The 23,734-nt window shown below is 45.9% G+C and overlaps 1 protein-coding gene and 1 non-coding gene across 3 annotated transcripts in view; both read left to right on the forward strand.

The window, feature by feature from the left end:
* Positions 1-23,734, forward strand: part of LOC124775090 (ATP-binding cassette subfamily C member 4-like) — a 254,271-nt gene that overhangs the window by 46,277 nt on the left and 184,260 nt on the right. The window lies entirely within an intron of this gene.
* Positions 3,833-3,907, forward strand: Trnat-ugu. The gene has a single exon. It is a non-coding gene; the product is annotated as a tRNA-Thr (tRNA).

The raw sequence follows: 23,734 nt of genomic DNA on the forward strand, positions 1-23,734 counted from the left end.
TTTTCATACTCGAAAGCACTCATAAAAACCTGTAGGGAACTTCCCGTTGACCCAGCATCATGAATTTGGCAAGAACCAAAGTTTCATAGTACAACAAAAGGAAAAAAATCCGATAGATTAATTTGTAATTATATCACACGAAGAAAGTATTTCTTTCTCGAAAGTCTTGAAATTTCCGGGACCGATATCTTGGCAGCATCAGTGTCGATAACAGACAAAAATCGTAGAGATTCTCGATTCCGGGAATGGATAAACTGTCTGTATACGTAATTTTGTACGGATCCCCTTAGCTTGTGCCAAACTCGCACCTGGCCGTTTTTATTAATATTAACGCTGTTCTGAGGCTAAACTGATAGTTTGGGTGACGATCTTGGTTTAAGCTCTGAGCCGTATCTCAGAAAAGCAGCAGCCTTAACTTTTGCATAATTAAATATATGTAAACTGAAAGTTAGTGCAGAAATGCATTTCTCTGAAATAACCGCTAACGGTTTTTTTCTGTGTACTGTCTTCCAATAAATTTTCGAATTGATATTGGTTAACGCGAAATTTCTCGTAATCTTTAGCTTCCAGAGTGTCTAAAACAGCTGTGGCATAGAATTATAAACAATTTCATAATTTTGATGGTATCAGAATATTGTACAAAGTTTATATCAATGTATTTTCAGTAGAATTTCCTTTTTTTGTTAAATCAGTGTTGTTCAACGAAAGTTCTATTTAAAATTTGTGTACAGTTAGTTACTGAGAGCCGTGGTGTAAAACTAAAACAGTGTATTACCACAAGATAACCTAACATCCAAAAGGCGTTGCGACTGACAAAAATCCTAAAGAAATTTACTTGTTGGTTTCTCGGTGCATACTTTACCTTTTTCCATTGATTAACACGTTGGAATGGTAATAATTAGCAGAACAAAAATTCATTTTCAAATGTCTAAAATTAGACAGCAGTATGTCAGTTTCGTAGGAAAATCATCGCCGCAAACTTGTTGTAGTGAGTTTCTGGATGAAGAGAGTTGATAACGTATTTATTAACTTCTAAAGTAGTGTGGAAATAAATTTAGTAATGTTACTTTCCCTGTTTGCATAATGATTGCCACAGTTTTTTTCATTTACGCAAAAATCTGACTAATGGATTGGAGACTTAAATATCTACTGATACCAGGTGCTTTATTATTAATCTCTCATTTCTTTCACATAAGAGTTCCAGAATATCGAGGTCACACTCTCTGAGGTAACTTTACGCAACATCCTGGCAACCTTGCTGGTGGAGGCGTCGCCAGCATCCTGTGTCCTTGACGTCACGCCCTCACAGTTCCTGCGCCTGTGTGTATCTCCTTGGCCATAGCTTGCCGATAAGACGGGATGGTGGCGGCAATAATCGACGATAGCTACAATGCTCACGTTCGGTCATTGTGACATGTACACTTGCCGTTACAGACGGTAACCACATTTGCACGTGATTGGACCTAACATAGCCGTCACTACTCGTTGTTGCTTCTTTCGCCACATAAACTTCCATAAACACAGCAAGCACTGCGAAACGCATGCCGGAGAGTCTGCAGCAGTGCGTGGTACCTCTAACTCCTTAACACTGCATTGTAACCATTTCCCAAAGCATTGTTGTTCGGAGACACGGGTATCCAGGTTTCAGAACTAGTATGACTGCGTCCAAACTGCAGCCACTTAATGGAAGCTAAAGATACGAACCTTCGCACAATTCACTAAATGTCAGATGTTTCGGACGTCTAACTAGAAGCAGTTCTTTCCGTATATATTATATTCAGTTTGAAGAATGCGAGATTAGCTTCCTTAATTGGGAGTAATGTATCAATAGGAATCACTAACAGAATCGCCACACTCCAGTATTCTGCTTAAATCTATCTGCAGTTTGGTGTTGGTCATCGGACACAACAGCTATTTAATTACTGAATGTAATGAAATTTTGCTTGTTTTCGTGGCAAGTGGCATTCCTCGACAGCTGTTACCTGAGCGAAGGAATGAGACAGAGCACTCTGGTAGTAAACGCGGTTGTATTTGAAACGACCAGACTTCTATTTAGATTAAATATGTTGTTCCTTCCGTAGAGTACGGAGATTGTCCCCGTGAATGTGGCTATGTGCCAGAAACACACAATACAGAATACATATTTCAAACGGGAGCTGATACGCTTAGAAATAATGTCCATTCCACAGTTTCTTTGGTGAAGTACCATTCGCCACGTTGGCCAAATAAGACTGAATAAATTTGTATTTACAAATTAATACAATAACTGTCCTAAATATGTAATTGTACAAAATACATATAGTAATATCTACGATAATTTGAAAATCGTCAACATCGTTTTCACTTTGCTCGCGCCGTAGATGTACAGAATTGAAGATTTCTTGGAACTCAAAATTAAGCAATATTAATAGTTCAGTCTTATTAAGGAATTCGTTGATGGCGTAAGATTTCGCTGACAACAAATAATTCACTGTTCTCTTTCAATAGGTAGACTTCGACAGCTACTGGAAAAATGTTGATATTGTTTGCTCCGGAAAGTCTGACACCTTCTTGGGAAAACGTAATTACCAACGGTGCAGAAAACGTTAAACTGCCTACGAACGTAAGCGCGAGAAGTTCAAAAGCATTTCCGTAGATACATCACTATAACATGTGTAATGGAATTCGTTGCCACGACATAGCCCGTACGCTCAAGGTACCGTGCAGTACTTGCTGCCTGCCGAACTCTTGCTTCGTACAAAATATTCCGTTTGGGTCCCGGCAATATCTCATTTCTTTGTTTGTACACCCCGGTGATGCCTGATCCCGACAAAGTTGACAATGAATGCATCTTTGTTCGTGGAGATACATCAAAGTCTGTTGGTGTACTAAACCATTCTCCGTCTTAATCATTCAACCTATTAGACCGACTTCGTACAGAAATAACGGTACTGACTTCTCTATACAAAGGCAGCAAAATGGAAACGTAGAGGGCAGAGTGTGGGTAGAATCTCTCCCCATGTTCTTAGGCCATTCGAAGGGAGAGGGACGAGAAATGATAGTGTCAGAATTTGTCAAGAAGACTTAATGTCAGCGCTTGAAGACAGCGAAACAGTTTATTATGTCATTACGATAAGAACACTCTGATGAATCAAAGCTTTAGAAACACCTACTTCTTCAGTGTTTTGGGTCACTTCTGGAATGCAGTACAGCACCGATTCGTCTTGGAATGGATTAGACACACCCTTCTTAGGTCTCCGGACGTGTGTTGCAAGATACCCCTACGCCCTGGTCACGGAATCGTCACATACACTGACTGAAAATAAAAAAATAAAACGCAATACCAAGGAAGGAGTTGTGCAACATAAACGAAAGTTGGTAGTTGTGTTTCTACATCTGAACGATGATGTGTAGCCAAACTTCGCGCCAGTCGCGTAGGAGTGGCGCCACGATGAAGATCAAATAAGGTTTTGCTTTAAATACTCGTTGTAACGGTCGTGAGTGTTACTTACATTTGAGACTCGACGTAGTGAGTTGATAGTCAGGAATATATGTGACGGTAGTGTCTGTTCCCGAAAGAACAGTTACCGTAGATGACCATGCAGCTTTGCTAGAAATGAAATAATTAAATGGACACCCTAGCTGCAAACAGGCGTTGCTGAACTTCGTTCGGGGCATGTTGCTTACATGGCTCCATGGCTTCATGGCTTCATCGGAGACACCGAGGGCACAGAGGATAGTGCGCCTGCATCTATTAGGCGCACTACGAATGTAGTCGTGTGGACATGTTGGGAATGTGGGTCTCACGGGGAGCGTGCGAGGGATAAATGCCTGCAGGCACACTATCCTCCGTGCCCTCGGTGGCTCAGATGGATAGAGCGTCTGCCATGTAAGCAGGAGATCCCGGGTTCGAGACCCGGTTGGGGCACACATTTTCAACATGTCCCGAATGAAGTTCAGCAACGCCTGTTTGCAGCTAGGGTGTCCATTTAATTATCATTTCATAGTCAAGAATGGCTCTAAAACGACAAAGACGCCATTTATCAACACCTCACTGAGTTTGAACGAGGTCGTGTAATGGGGCTACCAGAAGCTGGATGTTCCTTCTGTGATACTGCAGAAAGACTTGGCAGGAATGTAGTCACTGTACATGATTGCTGGTAACGGTGGCACGAGAATGTACGGTCGCAAAACTAACAGGCTCTAGGCGGCCACGTGGCTCTACCGATAGGGAAGACCATCGTGTTCTGCATATGGCTCTGGCGCACCGTACAGCAATTTGAGCAGCAGTTGGCCACCACAGTGACACAACGAACCGTTACAAGTCGGCCACTTCAAGGACAGCAACGAGGCAGAAGCCCTGCAGCGTGCATTCCACTGACCCCAAATCACAGCCATCTGCGACTTCTGTGGTATCAGGAGAGGGCAGGGTGGAGGTCTGTTGTGTTTTGTGATGAAAGCTGGTGGTTCTGCCTCGGTGACAGTGATGGCCGTGCGTCGACTGGGAGGAAACGAGTCGCAGGCCTGCAACCAGCCAACCAACCAACCTGCCTGCGTGCTGGACCTGCTGGTGGACCTACACCTGCAGTCATGGTCTAGGGTACGATTTCGTATGACAGTACTCTTGTGGTTACTACACACAGCCTGACAGCAAATTTGGACGGCCATTTGGTGACTGGACCTATTGTGCCGCTATTCCGGGGTGTGTTTTCCAGCAGGATAACTCTCGCTCACACATCGCTACTGAAACCAGACATGCTGTACGGTGTGTCAACACGCTGCCTTGGCCTGCTCGATGACCAGATCGGTGTGCAATCGAGCACATGGGACACCATCGGACGACAAATCCAGCGCCATCCACAAACAGCACTATGTGCAGCAGTAATGGCACTCCATCCCACACACTGGTAGCCGGCGCCTGTTCAACACAATGCATGCTCGTTTGATGTTTGCATACAACATTCTGGCGGCTACACCGGTTGTTAATGTACAAGAATTTCACATTTGAAATGCCTTATCTCGCGCTTACTTTGACCTGTGATCTTGCGGTGTTAATCTCGTACATGTGTACCTACACAGATGCATTCCCGAAATTTTATTACGATACATTATTTATGTTTTGGTGCTGTGATTTTTGCCCGTCAGTATTACGGACCGGTAGTTTGCTGGTGCAGCAGGTCTGGGACCCCGTAGCATTCCTGATGTGCTCGATTGCGTTCATATCAAGCGAATTTGGAGGCCAACTCGTCAATGTGAACTAATCATCACGTTCTTCAAACAACTGGAGCACGATTTTGGCGTAGTAACATGGACAGTTACGCTGCTGGAAGATCCCATGACCATGTCCCGCTCACGTAGTTGCCAGCTGTTACGGTGCCTTGGTTAACAACAGGTCCCCTGGAAGCCCAGCTGAATACTCTCCTTCCCCCCCGCTACACAAGCATAATACTGCCTCACTGATCTGACGCGGTGCGTTTTCGAACAGCTTCTCACTTGGTCTCAGTTGGAGTGGAAGTATGTAACAACTTAAACTCGTGTTGGGATATGTCAAGTTGCTATCTGAAAAATGTACAAAACTTATTTTGATATCGAAGTACGAAAACCATTGTACGGCAACAGAACTGGGTTAAAATTAAATTTTGAACGGAAGTATGTGAAGCTCACGCTATACGATGCGATATCCAGACTAGCTAATACATCGAATTATTCGCCTGCGAGAAAACAATACAATGAAATTTATATATGCTCTTCTAGTGCTAAAGAAATGATTCAGATTAAAATTTTGGCCCTGAATATTGTTAATCCTTATCTTTAGTCACGCAAACAATGACTATACGAGAACTGTCATTGATATTACGCAGAAAACGAACATAAAAATTAACGCATCTGTCTGTCTGATAAAGCTGCTTGAAAAACCACAAGATAGCACTTTCCTGAAAACTTCTACTGACATCAGAACTGATCCTGATATTTTCACAAATACACTCTGACAATCACTGAGTCCTGCAATGGACATGAATTTTGATGGTAATCAAATTTATTGGCATACCTATGCGCACGGAACGCTCGGCTGTTCTGCAATCCGTTACTATGAAGACAGTCACGAGACGGTAAAAAACCAAATTTCATTTACCATTTTGTGATGTGCTGTGCAAGACTATCTTACAAATTATCACAAAATGCTCCACAGTGAAGAACTCGCTATGTGCAATGCGAGTAAGCGAACACAATCGTGAAAGGAAATGAACATGGGGAAGTGATCTTAACGAGAGACAATGAGGACCAAGACTCGCAGGTGTAACTACCCTTCATTAATCCATAACAATAATACGCCCTTTCATCAAGTTTTCATAAGTAGCCTAGTTAGCAAAATATTTCTCAGTTCACAATTATTTTCTTTGACACTTGTTTCAATTATAAGACAAAGAGATGTGTTGCAGTATAATATTTCTACAGTAAAGTTCAAACACAGCCAATGTTCTAACAATGACATTACACAGTTACATATATATACTGATTTATCTTAAAATTTCCTCTTTTTACGTATTTATATTGCTATCTTGTTTCCTTTCCCGCAAAACATATTAGTACAAAATCCCTCTTAAACATTTCTGCACTCAGGCCGGCTTCCATCCTTTACAGAGTACATTGCCGGACTGACTAACACACACACACACACACACACACACACACACACACACACACACACACACACACACACACAGCTACTCTGGTTTAACTTAACATCTTTGGTCTCAAAACAGACTTACAAAGAATATGATTATATCGATACTGTAGATGTGGAGTACGTTTATCAGATTCGCAACTTCACTCACAGTTAGGCCAAAACTTCTGGAAAATTGAGATGGCAAAGCGGACAGTAATTCGGTGAACACGTACGCTTTGTCTGTGCGGACGGCCATGTTAATAAGCGTGATGAGGCGTGTACATCGAACACGTTGTAAGCCAGTCGCGGTTCCACCGTCCTCCAGTCACACTCCGCAGTTGCTCACAACAGCTGGCGAACAGGCAACCAGCTTCGCCGTTCCCGAGATGCTCGTCTCCAGCGCCGAGCCACGGCAATCTGCCCTTTAGGGAAGTCGCTTATGTAAGTGGATTTCCGATTTGCAACGAGTGTCGTCGAAAAAAATGGTCCTCCATTTCTGTGCTCGCTTATATACTCACCGCGTCACGTGCTAGCTTTTGCACCAGACGGTAAACAGTCTCGCGGTGGGCACTGGCCATAATATTCTGGCTCACCCGTTTGGGCCCAAACATTGGTTTCGGCTTTGTCGAATACTTTGGAGACCGGCAACTTGGAAGAATATTGGGCCTAGGAAAGCGGCCATTTATGTCTATTTTCGATGCATTACTGGCTCATTTGTAGTTGATGTATTTTCAGAGCAATAAATACAAGAAAGGTAAAGTTTAAAGATAAATTTTCATGTTCACTTCAGTTGCTTGATGGATTATAAAAATTTAAAAAAGTGAGGTTAGTTATTGAGCAATTTCTTCTTTCTTGAACTTGGAAAATTTATTGACCTCTGAAGAAACATTACGAAACTGTAATAGAATTGTAGAGAACTTCGAAAGGTATCGTGTGTAAGTATGAAATTACATCAGTGTGATCATACTGGCTCGGCCATTCGGGAGTAACTGTTGAGTTCTCTAATATTACTCTCCAAATAATTCCAGAAACTCACAACACGAGGCAGCACCAGTCAAGGGGCACGTCGCGAGTCCTCAGTACATTGTCGTCACACGAAATGAGTCCAGTTTTCGAGCGATTGGCTCGCGCGTCGGGAAAGTCGTGGGCACAGTTGGTGTCCCAAATATCAAACTGCTTCTGTAGTTTCACTGGCGGCGCCTCTCCTTCGCGGAGTTCAGTTGATCCTGTCGGCTCGCAGGCGGTGGGCGCCCGTGTTGTGCCAAGGACGCGTGTCCGACGCCCGGGCTGGCGACGCACCCGGCAGGTCGGCACGCGTCACTGATTTCCGGCCTCCGCCTGCACCTTTTGAATTACTTTTCCGACCATTAAAATTGCGACACGATGCAGAAGGCATGCAACAAACATCAAATGAGTGTCCGGTGTAGTGCATTCTTGGATATGCAAGTGAGTGTCATTTCTGCGCCCCAGGGCATTCACGGCACATTTTTGAGCACGTGCGTAACTTGGATGGGGCCCCAAGCGATTGCAGTTCCTCCTTTCCTGTGCTGCAAACTGTGTCACTTTACGTTTTCTAGGGCAGACGCCATGCTGGCAAACTAGCTCGCTCGTACTTTTACACCACCTACTTCGGTTACGTCACGCTCGGTCCCCACATTTGACCTCCACCATTTCAGACAATTTTTGCTGAAGTATGGACCGTGCGGCAGGTCTCAAAGTACCAGGCACGGTAGCCAGTCCGTGTGTGGCGGCGTACGGTGGCAGCCCCTCTGGCTACGCAGGGAATGCACTATTCGTATCCGAGCTCTTACCTCCCCACCCATGAAGGAGAGCAGGTTGCTGTCTGTTTCGCGGCACCGAGACTACGGACAGTAGCCGTCAAGCCACGGTGGCCGTTACTCTGGCTGGGCAGTCATTAAGGACTTGTCAGCCGGTGGCCGCGAGCCCCAGTCACTGACTTCAGACTGACTGCAATTCTTCACTGCACATCCTTACGACCGTAGCATTTTTCCCTCCTTGGCCTCGCCACGGGAGGAAAGCAAAACCAAGCAAAGTGCAGAAAACCAACCGCACTTCAGAAACTTACTCCTCTGTGCTCCTCGGTCGCACTTGGACAGCTAAAGGGTCCTTTCTACGTACTTGATCAATGTTCCAGGCGGAGAATGTTCAGAATGATTTGGAGAACTCTTTCTTAGTAAACTTCGAAGTGTGTGCCTGGAACAGAAATCCTACCTTACGTAGCGTCTTTCTCTTGAAGAAGTAGTAGTTAGTCGTGTACTCGTTAAACGCCCTGTAAAAGCTTGAACATCGTACGGATTTTGTAAGTTCTCTACGATTTAATGCTGGAAACGGATAAACTACACGAACACTTTAGCTCAGGGGTCCACTTTGCACATTGTGTACATAGAGGTCCAACAGACAAAAAGGTTGAGTGCAGAACAATCATCTTCATCTTTTTTGAGGATGACTCGGCTTCCTGAGGAAGTGAAAACATGAATTACCGTTGTGACATGAAGCCGTATTTCCATCTCGATGTGGTGCTTTAACAGCGCTTAGGGCATATGTATCCCAGTGTACATATATATCGATTTGTGCAATGTCCTCCCGCCCCCCCCCCCCCCCCCCTCGCTGTTAATGAAATCTTACTGTCGAAACGTACCTTCTCGATTTCAGTATAATACCTTAATTAAGGAAACTAAAATCGAGGAACATAGTCTGATAGCCTCTAATATTTTTGAAATTCGGAAGATGTGCCATCTTTTATATCCTGACTTTTGCCACTACTATGGACAGCTCATCAGCTATTCGCTCTCTCCAATCCGACGTAAACCTCTGGTAGTTGTGCAAGTAACTTTGATCATTAGGGGTCCCTTCCCTCTTGTGGTTCCTGCATCACCACCTTTGGGAACCTCGACACCCCGCATTCGGTCCGAGAAGCAGCATTCTCCCCTGTCTGCCGATGACAAGGCTCCTTTTTTGAAACCCTCCCCTGTAAACCAGCTACCCGACACCCGCCAGGGGCTGAAGGAGCCAGACTGCAGGTCCCAGGTTGCGTACTCCTCTTCAGTTCCTATCTACACGCAGGTAGTCCCTAGTCCCCACCGTTCAGAGTAGTTGAAAAGAAGGAAAAATCCAGAGGCTATTCTGCTGACCTCTCTCCCCTCACGCCATCGAGCCCCAAACTGATGTTTCTTCCACTCTCACTGGTGATAATGCTCCTGGATTGTGACCTGTAGTCACAACTGCTTCATGCCCAACCTGGACACCCTCAACTTGATGATCCAAAGGAACAGCAATGGATATTACTGTCACCTGCCAGAACTATGAATCAAATTCCTCTTGTTATGTGATCTGTGTTGCACTCAGTGAAACACATTTCATTAATCACCATTCCCCATCTTCTAGAGCTAAATGTGCATTCTGTTAGAACCATACTGTACGCAAGAAAGCATCTCGTTTGCACAGATATTAATCACTGGGTTCCCGTCCGTACCATGTTCGAAGCACGAGCGGTCACCATTCGTAACATCTATTTACTTTTAAGCAGGACACTTATTCACTCTGCGGTAACCAACCTCCCCCCCCCCCCTCCCACCGCCCCCTTCTTCTTGGGGATCAATGCACACCGCCTTCCGGTACTCCTACCCACATTGGTGCTACCCACGAGACCATATCGGTTATCAGTTACGACCGTACAGTGTCTTTCCTAAATCTCGTGGCTTTGCTGCAGTGGTCGCTACATGACAATCTTCGTGACAGTGATCACTTTCCATTGATTTCCTAACTTCATTGTGTCTTGTATGAAAAAATTGAGAGGAGCGAAGATTACAATAAACTTTCTAGGTTACTTAGCTTTTCGTGTAGAGTTGGCTGCAGTTCTTCTTGTCTACGTGTCTGATTCTTCAAGCTGAAATTTTCACATTTTAGGTCCTCATGGCTTGCATTTGCCCTAATAGTGTTCCAAGGAGCCATGCCAAAGGCCTCTGTTTCCAGTTCCCTCGTGTGAAATCGGAAATCGTGCTAATATGATACTGTGGTTCATCGTGACCCATAATTGTTGTTGTGCAGTTTAGATTGTTGGGACTGCTGCCCAGTGTTCAACTAAAGAACAGCTGAATGCAAAAGCTTAACATTGTTCATTTCTTGCTCACACTATTTACGGCGCTGATTGCGTTGCTCCGCTACATATTTGCTAGGGCCTGGCTTCGTCTCCATTGGACTTTGGCTGCCAGGTTTATGGCTCAGTGGCTCTTCGGAATTTGAAAGTTGTGGACCTAATATACATGTCATTGTCGAGTACGACTGGCGCCTGGCGCCTTCTCGGCTAGCCCTGTTGAGTCTTCTCTCTGAAGCGGGTGCCTTAAGTCTAAAAGTTCCATTGGTGCCAGTTGTTGCTCATTTATCCAATCACGACATGAAGATTCACTATCAAATTCTTATTTGATACAGGGAGCGCAGACTCCCTCACAGTTGACCGCAGGTGGTACTGCAAACTGGAATGCGCCTTGAGACCCTCTTCCAGGATCTCTGCCTACCCCTGTCTCACAGAATGTGCTGCCTGTATAATGCTTCACACCTCACCTTTGTTAATAATCAGGCATGAATTGGAACCGATCTATTTCATAGACCTAAAGTTTGTCGCCTTCGTATCAGGATGCAACAGTCAGCTAAAGTGATGGCTCTGAAACCATTGGTAGGACGAGATATGCTTTCGCATCTCCCACCAGCCAGGAACGTGTAGTGTTTCAACAGCAGAGCTGAGATCATTAACTGAGCCACAGAGATTAATAAATAGAACACGGCCACCGCATTTTAATTTGTAGAGCCTGAGTGATCAGTCTACAGGCTATTGACGTTACTCTTGTCACTATGATACCTGCTGTTCACGATCTTTTCTCTGACCTTAGTTGTACTACTTGCTTAGTGAGATGTCTTTCTCGTGGTCGCAAGTCATGTGGCTACCACAGGGAATGAATTGGCCCACCTCTGACTTAAGTCGCGATCACTTGCCCAGCATTCACTTAGGCCTTGGAGGATCCCAGATGGGGATTTGCATAAATAATACCTTTTCTCACTCTAAGGTGCAACGTCGTATGTAGCCTCCTCATAGTTCCATCTTAAGTAATGAGCTACCCCCATCTCGTGATGATTGCAGATACTTACGGACACTTGAATTCCTCCTCCTCCTCCTCCTCCTCCTCCTCCTGACTCTCCACGGCAAGCATGGTCGTCCGGATTCTTAGATTGTAATATTAGCAGACGACGTACGAACAGTTGAACTGGTTGTTAATTTCATCCATGGAACTCACGTCTGCGATAGATAGTCCCTTAACTACAAAGATTGTAAGAAACCTTTACTAATGACGCCATCAATCTCACTTCCTCCACACGTGTGTGGAATATGATGCTAACAGAGGTAGATTGAAAATGCCCAAGGCAGGTGGAATTAGCTAACAGCTATAGCATCAAATAAAATTATTACAATAATAAAAACAGCCAACATAGAAAAATGACTTCTCAAGAAACTTACAGCGGCTATGGATCTATGAATGCAAAACAGCTGCTTCATTATTTTGCTTATTTTTAATTGCTTTTATTTGCGATTGGCCCTTTCCTGTTGCATCCTACTTTAGTTTTTAAGAGTAGCATCTTGATGAAGCCAAAACATTAAGGATTCCTTTTTGTAATGCTAGCTGCTGATGAAAGAACAGTTGTACAGGATTTTGTGCTTCGTCAGAGAGAGAGAGAGAGAGAGAGAGAGAGAGAGAGAGAGAGAGAGGTTTCTGTTCCGATCTTCGACTAAAACGAATCTAGTTTTGGTACGGCAGTTGGAAAGACGACAGCGACACATGCTGAGCTGCGTGTTCACTCGCCTGCCCTTTCCCGACTATTTCTCGCACCATACTTTACTATCTCTGTTGTTCTATTGTGGACGTGAGCCAGTGGCTGGTCAAATATTTAACAAAGAATTTCTCCAAACAGCCGTACAAATTGACAAGGTGTTTATTTTCGCTACCAGTTTCGGCAATTCACTACGCCACCTTCATGTCCCATATGCAAGGATGGCCCCAGTATCAATATCGATAATTTCTGAGATGTGCATATGGGGTCTGAAGACAGCATACTGAATTGCCGAGACTGGTAGCGAAAATAAAATAACTTCTCAATTTGCACAGCTGTTTGGAGAATTTCTTTAAGTACTTTACTATTGTCGATTCAATTGACTTACATTACGTTTTTAGGCTTCTCACTTTTAGAATCTCCATCCTAGAAGACATTAATTCCGTTGCTGTCATAGCCCTTCATTATTTTGTTGGGTCAGATGCGGATGAGGGGGGGGGGGGGGGGGGGGGGAAAGCCTTCGTGAGCTCTGTGGTCTGCAGACCGACCCTACCCTACTCTACCCGTATAATAACATCTCTTTGTAACTTATTTCTCATCTCTGTCATCCACATTTATTTGAGTGCTTAGATTTTACCGCTCATACAAACTATTAAAATTCGATGAAATTACTCGGAGAGAGCACTAATTCAAAATCTTTTTCTACGGGATAAGTTTAAAAGAAGTGTGGCAGTATAACATGTCACTGTTCACGAAGCAGCTTTTCGTAAAAAAAAAAGTGGAAATATTTTAAATGAAGCGTATGCCTAGCGGAAAGGTACATTTTCATTTTCGTTTCCTTCTAACCAGATTGAAATTTGTCGGTGCCAGCAGACGTTAACATTATATTTACTTGGTTCCCAGCTAGTTCGGAAGTGACACCGTAAACACTGATATGTGATGCAGCAGTGTACTCCTCTTTCCAAGAAGTATGCAATTCCACTATACTAAGAATTAGGGGGTCGCCGCTGCGAGCGTGAAGGGAACCAACCTGGCTAGATAGCCGTTTCCAGTGCAGACACTTAGGTGGTACACATGTTTGTATCCAGAAGGTAACAATCTCGCACTACTTATGGGGCAAATACGGATGGGCTGCTTATCCACTGACAGCGTCGTGAGTAAATGTCTCAAACACTGTCGAGAAAATGTTTCGTGTGTGGTCTGCCACCAGATTCCAGGTGAAGCTAACTATGAAACATACTATCCACGTTAGTTCGGAGACCTCATGTATCCATTTTTGGCGTCGCCCTACTCGCTTGAAAAACTGTAGTGACTAAAACTGGCACCTAAAACATGCCGACGGCGGGGAAGAAAGAATGAGTCTTGAAGAACAATGTTTGCTGTAACTGCGTAACACTTGTTTAAATTGTCGAATGAACACAATTTTCCTCTGATACCAAAGCTGACAGAAAAATGTCCCACGTTCCGGAGCCACGTGTCATCCTTGCAAGCAGTTTCACACGAGGCGGGGGCTTGCGGCGTTGGAGATAAATTACTCCCCGCTTACAATGCTGATTCGGCTTGTCAGGAGCATTGTAAACAATCTGAGCCCCCGACTTAGTTGCCAGATGTTCGTTTGCACACGTGGATACAGAAGATACAGAGCAACGTGTATTTAGCTTATCAACCAAGCGTGCAGGACGCACACGCTCGCTCTCTCTCTCTCTCTCTCTCTCTCTCTCTCTCTCTCTCTCTCTCTCTCTCTCTAGCTCAGGTGTGCGCTAGTGCTGTCAGGTCGCCGGCTATCGCCAAATAATTTTCAGATACAGTTTGTAACCGGCCTACAATAACGGCGACACCATAAAAAAATCGTCTGAAATCTACAGGAAGGAAGCACTACAGAGTGTTAGCCAACAGACATCCAGCTTCAGTGGCGTACGAAGTCAGTGTTCACAGAAACGCATTCCTCAAAAGATGGTCTTCTTAGAAACATATCAGAACCTAGAAATACTAATACCTTCGTCACTTTCTTACTTAATATTTATTTTTTCGCTGCCTTTGCACTTTCGTTTCCTCAGTTGAATAGCATTTCGTTTGACTTCTTTCCCCATTCAACTCCGTGTCCGCCCTGTACAGAAAAAGCGCGATTGTGGGCGCGGAAATGCCTTGTGCGTTCTGTTTGGAAACACTTCTTCTTCTTCTTCTTCTGAATCCCCCCAGGGGGTCCACAACTCTTTTGTGGATACGTGCGTGGCGAGCACGTGCGCCCTGCTAGTACATTCCACCTTTTCTTTCACGTCGTTGTCTGATGCTAGGGTGCATAGCCAGCACGGTAGTCAGCCCGTGTGGTGGGGTCGCTATGTACCCTTTTGGTTGAGCCCCCTGAACACACAGGGATCACACTTCTGATACCTGAGCTGTGACCACCTCATGCATGCCGTGGAGTGGTTGCTCGTCATCCTGGAGCATCGGAACTCCCGGCAATGGCCTCCGTGCCAGACGGCCCTTGCTGTGGCTGGGTGGCGCCCGTGAGGAGAGCCCCTGATCGGAGTGGGTGGTATCAGGGCGGACACTATGCAGATGAAATGCATACGGGTCCAAAACTCTGGCCGTTCTTCTGCGGCCGTCTCTGAGTGGAACTGATTCCTCAAGTGCTGCTTCTCTTGCCCCTTCGGCCTTCCCTTCCATGGCTACCCCCTGGGAAGAGGGTCAGGCCCGTCGTCTAGGGGCAAAACCTTTCCCTCATTATCTCGTTTGCACCAGGACTGATGGAGATACTTTCACCGTTGTCAACACATTGAAGACAAGTTTGGCGAAGTGGACTCCCTGAGCAAGATGCGGTCGGGTTCGTTGCTGATAAAAGCTGCTTCAGCTGCCCAATCTGCGGCCCTTCGTGCCTGTACCCATCTTGGCACAATTCCTGTGCCCATTACCCCTCACCAGTCTCTAAATATGGTACAAGGTGTGATTTTTCACAGGGACTTCATCCTCGAAACTGGTGAGGAACTTCGGGACAATCTCGGACGGCAGGGTGTTCATTTTGTTCGGCGTGTTCAGAAGGGTCCTAAAGATAATCGTATTGATACTGGTGCCTTTATCCTGGCCTTTGAAGTGATCCCTGAGAAAGTTAAGATTATGATCTATCGCTGTGATGTGAAGCCGTACATCCCACCTCCTATGAGGTGTTTAAAGTGCTTGCGCTTTGGCCACATGCCTTCTCGCTGTTCCCAGGACCCTCTCTGTGGTGACTGTGGACGTCCACTCCATGAGGGGAGTCCCTGTGTTCCCCCTCCTGTATGTGTAAATTGTCATGGTAGTCATTCTCCACGTTCACTAGATTGCCCAGTATATAAGAAAGAAAAAAAGATACAGGAGTATAAGTCCCTCGATCGTTTAAGCTACACAGAGGCCCGTAAGAAATATGCACGATTGCACCCTGTGTCCATGACATCTAGTTACGCCTTGGTTACATCTTCACCCCTTCCTCCCCCTTCCTTACCCCCGTCCCGGACCCCTCTCCTTCCCCCCTCCCCTGCGGCTCCCACACCTTCTCCTCTGGGCGCCGCTCCCCCTCCCCAGCCGGAGAAGTGTCCCACTCCTTCGGCGCCTGCTGGTCAAGGGCGCCTCTCCCGGGATGCCCCTTCCCGGCACCTTCCAGGTCAAAGGTCTGCTGCAGCGCGGCGACCGCGAGAGCCGCGGTCTATCGGCCCCCAGGTCGCCCGGTCTCTTTCTGTTCCTGATCTTGCTGCAGCTGGCTCCATTATGCCACACAGCCCTCCTCGATCTCAGCCTGAAAAGAAGAAGAAACATAAGTCCCGGGACAAAGAGCCTCTGGTGTCACCGGAGGTCCCTTCCCCGACTTCACAACCGGATTCTGACCTGTCGTTCATGGATGTCGCCCCTTCCTTGTCGGTGATGGGTGGGGACCCGGCGGTATGACTGGATTTAGCTTGTTCAGCCCTCATTTAAACCATCGTTATGTGGTTCTCGATTGGAATTGTAATGGATGCTAACGTCACCTTCCGGAATTGAAATCCCTTCTTTCGTCCTACTCTGCAGCTTGTGTGGTTCTCCAGGAATGTCATTCTACTGATGCTCACTCACCGACCCTCCGTGGGTTCCGTGTTTTCTGTCGAAATCGGGTCGGACCCTTGCGGGCTTCTGGTGGCGTTTGTACGTTGGTCCATACAGACATTGCTAGCACGTGGATTCCTCTCCAAACTACATTGGAAGCGGTTGCTGTTAGGGTCCACCTAGACTCTGCAGTCACAGTTTGCAATCTTTATCTCCCTCCTGACAGGACTCTTACACCTGCTGCCTTAACCACCCTTCTTCAGCAACTTCCTCCTCCCATCCTCCTCCTTGGGGATTTTAATGCTCATCATCCTTTGTGGGGCAGTGCCTTTCCATCTAGACGAGGTCTTCTCATAGACCAGTTTCTTGCAGACCACGACCTGTGCCTTCTTAATGATGGCTCCCCTACTCATTTCAGTGCTGGTCATGGTACCTTTTCTGCCATTGATCTTTCTCTTTCTTCTCCCTCTCTCCTCCCTTCATTACACTGGTCGCCACACGACGACCTTTGTGATAGTGACCATTTCCCGTTGATTATCACGCTCCCTTCCCGCTCCCCGATGGACAGGTTACCTCGTTGGTCTTTCCACCGTGTCGATTGGCCTCTATACACTGCGCAGGTCGTGTTTTCTCCCTCTTTGTCGGGTTGTATTGATGACGTCCTACGTGACGTGTCTGACGCAATTGTTCGCTCTGCTAGCCTTGCTGTCCAGCGCTCATCTGGACCGTTTCGTCGCCGCCAAGTCCCGTGGTGGAGTACGGCCATTGCCATTGCCATCCGTGATCGCCATCGAGCTTTGCAACACTTCAAGAGGCACCCATCCGTAGCCAGCCTTACTACCTTTAAACGCCTCCGCGCTAAAGCCCGTTATTTAATCAAACAGGGTAAGCGGATATGTTGGGAACGATTCGTTTCTTCCCTTGGTCCTACTGTCCCTCTGTCACGGGTATGGGCTACACTTCGTTCTCTCCAAGGTTGCCATCGGCAGTCCACCCTCCCAGGCCTTCACCTCCCAGGTGGCCTTTGTACGGACCCATTAGCTCGTGCAGAACATCTTGCGACCCATTTTGCAGTGGCGTCAGCGTCAGCCTCCTATCCAGCTGCTTTCCTATCCAGCTGCTTTCCTTCATCAAAAACAGCGGGCTGAAGCTCCCACCTTATGTTTCACCACTTGTGAGTCAGAATCTTACAACGAACCTTTTACTGAATGGGAATTTCTTTCTGCTCTATCTTCTTCTCATGATACGGCCCCTGGCCCAGATTCCATTCATAACCAACTGCTTGAACATCTCAGTGCTCCACAACGGCAACATCTTCTTCGGGTGTTTAACCGTATCTGGCTCCAGGGTGAGTTCCCTTCTCAGTGGAGGGATAGCATTGTGGTTCCTGTCCCTAAGCCTGGTAAGAACCCCCTATCTGTTGACAGCTATTGGCCAGTTAGTTTGACCAATATTGTTTTTAAGTTACTTGAACGGATGGTAGCCCGTCGGCTCAATTGGGTCCTCGAATCTCGGGATCTATTGTCGCCTTACCAGTGTGGCTTTCGAGAGGGATGGTCTTCAATCGATCATTTACTTTGCTTGGAATCCGCAGTTCGGCAGGCTTTTTCCCAGCGTCGCCATTTGGTTGCAGTGTTTTTTTACCTTCGCAAGGCCTATGACACGGCCTGGCGCCATCACATCTTACTTACCCTTCATCAGTCGGGTCTTCGGGGCCCACTCCCGATTTTTATCCGCCAGTTCCTGATCCATCGGTCATTCAGAGTTCGAGTTGGTACTGCTTTTAGTTCTCCACGGACCCAGGAGATGGGCATCCCACAGGGTTCTGTCTTGAGTGTCCTTCTTTTCCTCATTGCTATCGATGGACTTGTGGCTTCTGTCAGTCCCTAGGTCGCCCCTGCCCTGTATGTGGATGATTTCTGCATTTGGGTTAGTTCCTCCTCGATGGCATCTGCAGAGCGGCAGCTCCAGGTAGCTATACAGCGTGCCTCTGCATGGACCCTCTCCCACGGGTTTCAATTCTCTCCTTTAAAATCGCGAGTGGTCCACTTCTGTCGCCGTACCACGATCCACCCTGATCCAGAGCTCTATCTCGCTGCACAACGATTGCCTGTGGTCCCACAGTTTCGTTTCCTAGGTCTTCTTTTCGACAACAAGCTCACTTGGCTGCCCCATATCAGACTCCTGAAGGTAGGATGTTTCCGTAAACTCAATGTCCTTCGCTTCCTTGCCCACTCCTCTTGGGGTGCGGACCGTTCCCTCCTTCTCCGTCTTTATCGTGCTCTAGTTCTGTCTCGTTTGGACTATGGTTGTCAAGTTTATGGTTCAGCTGCTCCTTCCACACTGCACATGCTGGATCCAGTCCACCATCGTGGTATCCGTTTGGCCACCGGTGCTTACTCTACTAGCCCTGTTGATAGTCTCCTGGTTGAAGCTGGGATCCCCCCCCTTTCTGTTCGGCGGTCCCAGCTTCTGGTGTCTTATGCACTCACTATCCGTTCCTCTCCCACTCGTCCTTCCTATTCTATCCTGTACCCAGACCATGGACGTCGCCCACCCGACTCCCGCCCTCGGGCGATTTTACCGGTTGGGCTGCGCCTTGCGTCTCTTTGCCGTGATTTTCAGCTTCCTTCTTTGTCCTGTCTTCCTCGCTCCCTCCCCTCCACCCCTCCTTGGTTAGTTCCTCGGCCTCGACTTCAGATGGATCTCCGCCGCGATCCGAAAGATTCCATCACCCCGGTGTTGTTCCGTTCCTTTTTCCGCCGAATTTTGTGGGAGTTTCGGGATGCTGTTGTTTTTTACACTGATGGCTATAAGTCTGCTGATTGTGTTGGTTATGCCTTCACGTCCTCTGTTGGAACGGGAAGTCATCTGCTGCCACCTACATGTGTGGTGTTTTCTGCGGAATTGATGGCAATTTCCCAGGCCCTTACCTTTATTAAACAGTCCCAACACAACCGCGTTTTGTTATGCACGGACTCGATGAGTGGCCTTCTTGCTATTGACTGGTCTTCTTGCTATTGACTGGTGTTTTTCGCGCCATCCCTTGGGGTCTGCCATCCATGACCACCTCGCTCATATTCAATGTGCTGCTTGTTCCATTGACTTCCTTTGGGTCCCTGGCCATGTGGGTATCCCGGGTAATGAGCTCGCTGATCGTTTGGCTGGGGGAGCAGTCACTTACCCCCGTTTTCTGTAACCCCTCCTGCAGCGGATTTACGGCTTCACATCAAATCCCACTTCACACAGTCATGGGCCAATTCTTGGGAGGCTACTCCCCTGTCTCATAAACTTTGTGCAATTAAGGTGACACCAGGCCCATGGCGTTCTTCCTTTCGCATCTCCCGAAAGGACTCGACCACACTGTGTCGTCTCCGCATTGGCCGTACTCGGTTGATCCATGGTTTCCTTTTGCGTGATGAGCCACCCCCGCTATGTGGTTGTGGAGCCTTCCAGTCAGTGGCCCACATTTTGGTTGAATGCCCCCTTTTTTTGGCTCTGCGTGCTAAGTACAGACTCCCCCCCCATTTTACCTTTGATGTTGGCTGACGATTCCCGGATGGTCTCTCTGGTTCTTGGTTTCCTCCGGGAGAGTGGTTTTTATTCTCAGTTTTAAGGTTTTTAATCTCTCTGGTGTTCTGGCAGGGCGGTGAGTGTTTGGGTGTCTCCCACTGTAGGCAGTGTTTGGAGATTCCCGATTCACCTCCCTGACCGGAATCCTCTTTTCTTCCCCTTTTACTCTGTTTTTACCCTTTTTTTAAGGCTTGGTTAGTCTTTCTATTCCCATACGTACTTTCTACATTATAGCAGTTGTACCTTTTAAGTCACAGGTGGTCTTGCCTATGCTGCTTCAGCATAATGTTGGGTTCGTTCTCTTGCCGACTTCCCTCATTTTGTTTTTTACCAATGACAACATGACTGCCTTTTTACGTTTTTTCCCTTTTTCCGTTTTATTGTTCTGACCTGACTGAGTTGTCCCATTAGCGGAATGTCGCATATTTGAAACAAGGGACTGATGACCTTTCTGTTTGGTCCCTTAAACCTCAACCAACCAACTTCTTCTGAATCACGGTTCTTGCTGTTAACAGTAATGACTATTTTTACACTTGGCCCCTTGTGCTTGCATTCACTGCCTCTGGTGTGTGTGTGTGTGTGTGTGTGTGTGTGTGTGTGTGTGTGTGTGTGTGTGTGGTTTGTTTTCCCGGCAAGGCTGAAGCAGAATGGATAGGATTACAGACGAGGAGGTGGACGACATGCACCTCGTCAACAGGTACACTGATCGCACAAAAGTAGCGGGACAATGACGCGTTGTGAAGGTATTACCAGAAACACAGGTAATTTCTCAACAAACCGAATAAGTCAGTTATATTTTGCTCTGTAACGAGTCGCCAGAGACTCAGGGTACCTTGTACAAAAATACTTACAAAACGCCTCTGAACAACCCCTGAAATTTTGTCGGTAGAGTTAAAGTTCAGCCAGCGTACGTAAGTATAAAGATGTCCTTAACACGAAGGTTGGTTTGAACACTGGTGTGCTTCACTAGACACGGGTCTCTTGGAGGTGGCAACACTTCCTTCATGTAACCTTTGATCTGGCTCACCAGCCACTCTTCGGACGACATAAAGTTTAACGTAGATTTTGAACCCAGTGCAGCTTGGCATTTTTTCGGGATAGTAAATCATTCTCTGGTATCAAAGAACCATGACTGTCATAGAACCTAGGATTGCCTGAACATGGAACGTCCTACGTTTTGTGTTGGGAAACAGTTCCAAGACGGCATTTCCGGCACCGTGAGTTTGATTTCGCTTGGTTGTAGCGAACATCCTTCAAAGACGGAACACCATATGTAGGCTATTTGTAGAATATGGAAGGCATGTGATCGTCAAATGTGTTAGTTTCGGACCACATGCAGAATGGTGGACTGCAAACATACCCGTTCCCAGATACGAATTCCGTTCGTAACCTACTGATGAAATATAGGCGAGATTGATCAATAAAACAAAATTTAATATACCAGCGAATTAAGAAAAGAACTAAAAGTTATTTTCGTGCAGTATTAACTCGAAAAACTTAATTCAGTAAAAAAAGGAACGGGAAGAAAGACTGCAAAGCATCGGATGAGAAGCCAGCAGCAGATGCTACATTGAAGTGAAATTAACATCATTTGCAGGGAATAAAATCGGAATATGCATATAACTTTAAAAACTTTGGTAGTAGAAAAAAGTAGCCCCATCTAAAATATTACTGAATGTCGTTTTTGTAGGTGACTATGAACCGTAAATACATGGCTGCAATGTAAATATTTGTCTGAGAGATAGTGGTGCCTGAAAACAAAATAGAAAGGGGGATTGATAGAAATCTGAATTACGTCGGATCAGCAAGACATTGAGTTTATTGTGCACCTGACAATTACTAAATTTAGTGGGAGATACGAGATATGACACAACAAAATAAGCACGTCGTTTGGTTCCTAATGTACGAAGCACCTGACATGCGCTTAGATTTGTTGAGATGCTGGATCGTCGCACAGACACACGATAAACGTGAGATCTACTAGGCGACCAGGTTTGCCTTCTCAGGTTTGTAAATTTGAACGTATGGGAAAGAAAAAGTTGATGGCACTAAGCGAAGAAACGCTTAGCATAAAGTTTATTAATTTATCAGAATAGCAGTTTCGTTTGTGTGCTTAGTAATGGAATCAGGAAAAAATGTGCCCAACGGAGTTTGTAGATCTAAAGAGACCCATTTCAATTGTACGATATAATGCTCTAATGCCTGGGAAGAAAGATCTGATTCTAGAGAGGCAAAACCACTTGAAACTTAACGTGCCATTTCCTTACGTGATATCCTACAAGCCACGGATGGCGGGCAACAGGCAGAATCCACATTCTTCTGTTTCCGGAATGCATTTGACACGGCGTCCCACTGCAGATTGTTGACGAAAGTCCGAGTATACAGGTTAAGTTCAAACATACGTGAGTGGCCGATGACTTTTCAAGTAATGAAACCCAGACCGCGGTCTCGATGGCAAGTATTCGTCTGAGACAAGGGTGTCATCAGGAGAGACCCAGAAAGTGAGACAGAACCGCTATCATTTTTTTTTATGCGTAAATGATGGGACGGACAGGGTGGGCAGCAGTCTGTGGTTGTTTGCTGAAGATTCTGCGGTTGTTTGCTGAAGATTCTGCGGTTGTTTGCTGAAGATTCTGCGGTTGTTTGCTGAAGATTCTGCGGTTGTTTGCTGAAGATTCTGCGGTTGTTTGCTGAAGATTCTGCATTGTCGTCGTCGAGTCACTGCAGGAATATTCAAAATGATTTATACAACATTTCTAGTAGGTGTGGTAAATAGCACCTTGCTCTAAATGTAGAAAAATGTAAGTTAATGCACAAGAGTTGGGAAAACTCCTGTAACGTTTGAATACAGCATTAATAGGGCGCAGCTTGATACAGTCACTTCGATTAAATATAGAGCATAGTTACTTCGATTAAATATAGAGCATAGTTACTTCGATTAAATATAGAGCATAGTTACTTCGATTAAATATGGAGCGTTAACGTTGCAAAACTATATGAAATGGAATGAGTGCGTCAGCTTTATACTAACGAAGACGAATGCTAATTTCATTTTATTGGGAGAATTTTTGAAAAATGTAGCTCATCGATAAAGGAGACGGCGTATAGAATGCTAATTCGGCCAATTCAGGATTCCTGTTAGTGTTCGGGTTCCCCACCAAGTAAGTTCGATCAGCACGTAAGTGTGACGGAGATGCTTCGCGAAATAAAATGGAAAACACAAAATGGAAGGCGACCTTCTTTCCGCAAGGCACTAGTCCGCAAATACGAGAACCGGCGTTTGACGCAGACTGCAGAAAAATTCTATTGCTGCCGACGTACTTTCCGTGAACGGACCATGAAGATAAGATGCGACAAATCTGGCCTCCTCCAGAGGCTTTTAGATAGTCGCTTTTTCCTTCACCCTGTTACCGACCTGAATAAGAGATAAATGGCTACCAGTCGTACAAGTTACCCCTCCGTCACATACCATACAGTGGTTTACAGAGTATTAAGTAGATGCATACGAAATGATTACAAAAACGGATTGGGAATAATGAAATTCGGTAATCCCGTAAGAAACACGTGGACGGAAGAGAGAGAATAGGTAGTTAGAGAATATTGTTACTGTTTTTGTATGAC

This window comes from Schistocerca piceifrons, chromosome 2, assembly GCF_021461385.2.
Source record: "Schistocerca piceifrons isolate TAMUIC-IGC-003096 chromosome 2, iqSchPice1.1, whole genome shotgun sequence".
In the NCBI taxonomy this organism is placed as follows: domain Eukaryota; kingdom Metazoa; phylum Arthropoda; class Insecta; order Orthoptera; family Acrididae; genus Schistocerca; species Schistocerca piceifrons.